Genomic DNA, 4,054 nt, shown 5'->3' with positions numbered 1-4,054 from the left:
GTCAATGGTGCATGGTGTCAAGTTAGCACTACATACTAAATTTTGTTTGAAAATGGGTCAACTCAATTTTTTCCAGAAAAATAAAGCTACACATTTTTTCTTTTCACAACAAATTTTGACTAGATGTATGGTGTCAAGTTAGCACTAAGTAAATACTAAATTTTGTTCGAAAAAGGGTCAACTCAATTTTTTCCAGAAAAACGAAAGCTACAAATCTTTTCTTTTCACAACAAATTTTAATGTTAATCGCTACAATTAATGGCATAGTAACATATTGGATATCTCCATTCTATCGACTAAGTGTTGGTGTCAAGTTAGGACTACATACCATATTTTTTTAAAAATGAGAGCTCCACATTTTTTCTTTCCACAACAAATTTACAACAAAAACAGTACAATTAATGCCTTAGTTAACTTTTCCAATCTCGAAAAGTGTAGTGCTAACTTGACACACGTAAAATAATTATCTTTATTTTGACACATTACTTTTTTAATCGGTTATGTAAGATAGTAATATTTAAAAAATCTAAAAAATAACTTTCAACAGTGAATGTCTTGAAAACTAGAAGGCCCCGACCCCTAAAAGTGGGTATATTTGAAAAGCGGAGAAGGCCAGCTTTCCCACTGCAAAGTCAAAATTTGTCGCCCCGGTTATCAAAATCTCCCCGAGAGTGGGGGGCAATTTTTGTTTTTCGTATATATGTACACGACTTATTTTTAAATAAGTCTATATATAACACAAATACCTCCCATAATTACTCATTTCTATTTTTTTGTGTCTAAATCCCGTTAAACTAATCACACGTTTCTTGCCAACGTTACCAACAGGGTTGCTTAGGTAGGTATAAAAGGAAATTTTACCCGAGTTGAGCGTTCTCTTGTCGCTCATTTACAAAAAAAACAGCGGGTACTCTTTATGAATTTGTACAATGATTTTGGGTTGCTGTGCCCAAACGCGTGAATCGAATCAAAAACTTTTTACACACACTTGTAGACAACAGTTCACGCTTTATTACAAAAATAAAATTTACTATATCTGTGCTCTAATTTATTAATAATGTCGGTTGGAAATATGGTATTTTTTGTGGGTGGAGGGGTGACTTCTCATAAAGCGGCGTCCATCCTCTTTCATTTAGGGGGCGTTTGGGGAGCCACGCCCCCTATTTTATGGCATTTACTTTTTTATAAGTTACAATATATGTCTAATCTGTAAGGAGCTACCGATACTAACATTTGTACTATATTCAGGCTTATAAGCCTGTAATTATAGGTTTGATCCACACGAGCCCGCGGGTACCCGCGGGTGCCCAAAACAGCCCAGAAAGCGTTCCTCACGCTAGAAAAATGTGTAGTAGAGAGCGAATACGTTCCACTTTTGGATCGTAAATGTCGTCTTTGTGCACGAAACAGCCCAGACTTTTTTTCCGGGCACAAATGTGCAAAAGGGCAATTTGAAATAACACCTGTTGGTGTTAAATCCGAAGCAAATTTTATAAAAACAAAAGTGGAAAATATCACAGAATTTTGAGAAAATGTAGTTATTTGGTAATTTTATTAGCCATATAAAATAAATGCATGTAAAATCATTGTTTAAAGCTGATATGTTGATTCCGGGCACGAAATGTGGTTTTTTGCGTTCCTCACGCTCTGGGCACTTTTGGCGCGTGTTGGCACATTTTTGACACTTATGAGAGAGTAACTTATTCTTACGCTCTAATTACCGGAGCAGCCCGGAAAGCGTGGGGAACGAAACTTGTATATTTATTCTGAAATAGAAAGCACAAACGGAGTAAAAGTATTAAATAGNATGAGAGAGTAACTTATTCTTACGCTCTAATTACCGGAGCAGCCCGGAAAGCGTGGGGAACGAAACTTGTATATTTATTCTGAAATAGAAAGCACAAACGGAGTAAAAGTATTAAATAGTTAGTACCTTTGCTACTACTTTAAAATGCGTGACCGGAATATAACTGTCGAAAAAGAGAGGTTAAGCTACTGACAACACCTTGTTATTAGGTTCGTTCGCGTAGCTGTTAATTGTTCATGTTTAACCAAAACTTACAAGTTTTTGCGTTCGCGTACGCAAAAAACTTGCAAAGTAGGGGAAATTGAGAGAGCAAAGTGACACTTCATTTTGAGGGGAAGCTGTTAGTTTCTGTTGGAAAAATTTTTGCCAACAGCAATTTGCCAACAGGGAAACAGCTGATCAAAAACAGCTGGTTGGCGTTTACGCAAATCGCAAAATTGAATTTGATGGTTTGNACCGGTACAATCTAGGTTTATATCTGGGTAAATACTCCTGCACTCCAGCAAACTTTGAGAATCTGTATGCTGTTACAACAACAACAACCAGTTTATTGCAACAAAAAAGAAACACAAAACAAAACTAGGAAAAGCGCAATCACTTATTTTATAGAGTACAATTATTCCTAGTCGTTACTTCAACCAATTAAAATATCTTGGCATAATTTAGCGTTTACACTTTGTAATCAGACAGAAATAGCACACTTTACACTCGAGAATTTTCTATGCATTTGAACATTGTTGTGAAATTCTTACAAAAAAGTGTGAGCAAAAAAAAATGACGTTTTCCTTTCAAGTGGCATTCGTAAGTGGAGTTGCCTGGAGTTGCATTTAGGGCCGGTCAACCATAAACATCTTGCACGAGATGAGTATATGCATGACGCAGCAACAAAACTCATTAAGGCTTGAATACACTTTATACTAGTAAATATATCTATTTATATGGTATACCAACAACAGCAACAAGCGCAACGCTGCAATGAGCTGACACAAAACAACCAGCTGTTCCTATTGCACTTGCCTACTGCACTTTTTTACCAATATGTCTATTGTTTCGATGTTTTTCTTTTTTAAGTTGCGTGTATGTACATATGTATACATTTTCAATTCTATGCACTTCTTATAAACATATGTATAATTATTGACAAGCGAACTGTTCCCGCTCCAATTGGATTCACAATGCAAAGAAGACGACAGAGGACAGAAACGAGGCAGCGGCGTCGCGTCGATGGAAGCAGCACTGACTTTCTTTTTATTTACGCCACGCTGTTCGCGTTTAAACGCATCTTAACACTAAGCAAATTAATAATCCACACATCGCCATAATTTTTATTTGCGCATAGGTACATCGCAAACCACAAAACTTGATTTGCCTGGTCGTTCATTGCCTCGTACCTTCGCTCGTTTGTTCATCGGTTTCTATGCAAATTAACTTCACACACTCACTAATTAAAAACGCTCCGCAATAGTCTGGAAATCCAGTCTTAAATCGTTTATATATATTTTATCGATTTGCTTAGTAGCACGTTTTTGCTTTTATTTAATGAACTTTGTTTTCACTTCATGCTGAACAACGGCGCACCCCGCAGATTTCTGTGTTAATTTTACAAAATTCTTTCGTGAACTGAACCACAACAACTACAACTCGCTATCGTGCTTTTTCTTTCGCATTGTGTTTCGTCGGACTTACTCACCACGGCGGTCGTGTTGAAATTGATTGTGTAGATAAAAGCTTGAAGCTTTTGAAAAGCGTTTCTGATTGGAGAAAATGAGTTAATCTGCTGTTTTAGGGTGTCAGTGGGACATCTATAAAAGGTACTAGGTTAGTGGATTTGAGTCTTGAGATTTGATGTTACCCTTTTTAGGAACGACGTTTCCCTATACAGAAACGAAAACCTATATTTGAAGCTTTTAATATTCTGAAATATTATAATCAATGGTATAAATGCAGATAGGGGCATTAGTCCTGAACATAACGGTGTTCTTTTTTCGAGGTGTAAATAATAATTACTGGTGTTATTGAATGTCGAAAAATCAATTTATCAATTTCTTTTAATTGGAATAACTAAAAAACTACTGCATTAATTTAAAATATTTGGATGTCATTTGAAAGGCATTTTTTTTTTTATAAACATATGTTTTACTTTTTTTGTAATGCTTATGCGAAAAATATGTTTTTATACAAAAAAATTAAAATTAATTACAAAAGGATAAAATTAAAAACAAAAGAAATTTATTATTAATTCACGTT

The 4,054-nt window shown here is 35.3% G+C and overlaps 1 long non-coding RNA gene across 2 annotated transcripts in view; it reads right to left on the bottom strand.

The window, feature by feature from the left end:
• The window catches only part of LOC108374039 (uncharacterized), a 13,055-nt gene extending 9,523 nt beyond the window's left edge, over window positions 1–3,532 (bottom strand). Inside the window, exon 1 of one of the 2 annotated variants that reach the window (XR_001849015.1) lies at window positions 3,199–3,532. This is a non-coding gene — a long non-coding RNA (uncharacterized LOC108374039). The remainder of the gene's footprint in view (window positions 1–3,198) is intronic. The other variant, XR_001849014.1, reaches the window with a different exon arrangement.
• Window positions 3,533–4,054: the final 522 nt, after the last annotated feature.

Source organism: Rhagoletis zephyria, unplaced genomic scaffold (assembly GCF_001687245.7).
Source record: "Rhagoletis zephyria isolate East Lansing unplaced genomic scaffold, Rhagoletis_zephyria_1.1 Rzeph_scaffold_07266, whole genome shotgun sequence".
Classification (NCBI taxonomy): domain Eukaryota; kingdom Metazoa; phylum Arthropoda; class Insecta; order Diptera; family Tephritidae; genus Rhagoletis; species Rhagoletis zephyria.
This window is presented reverse-complemented; position numbering and strand designations above follow the sequence as displayed.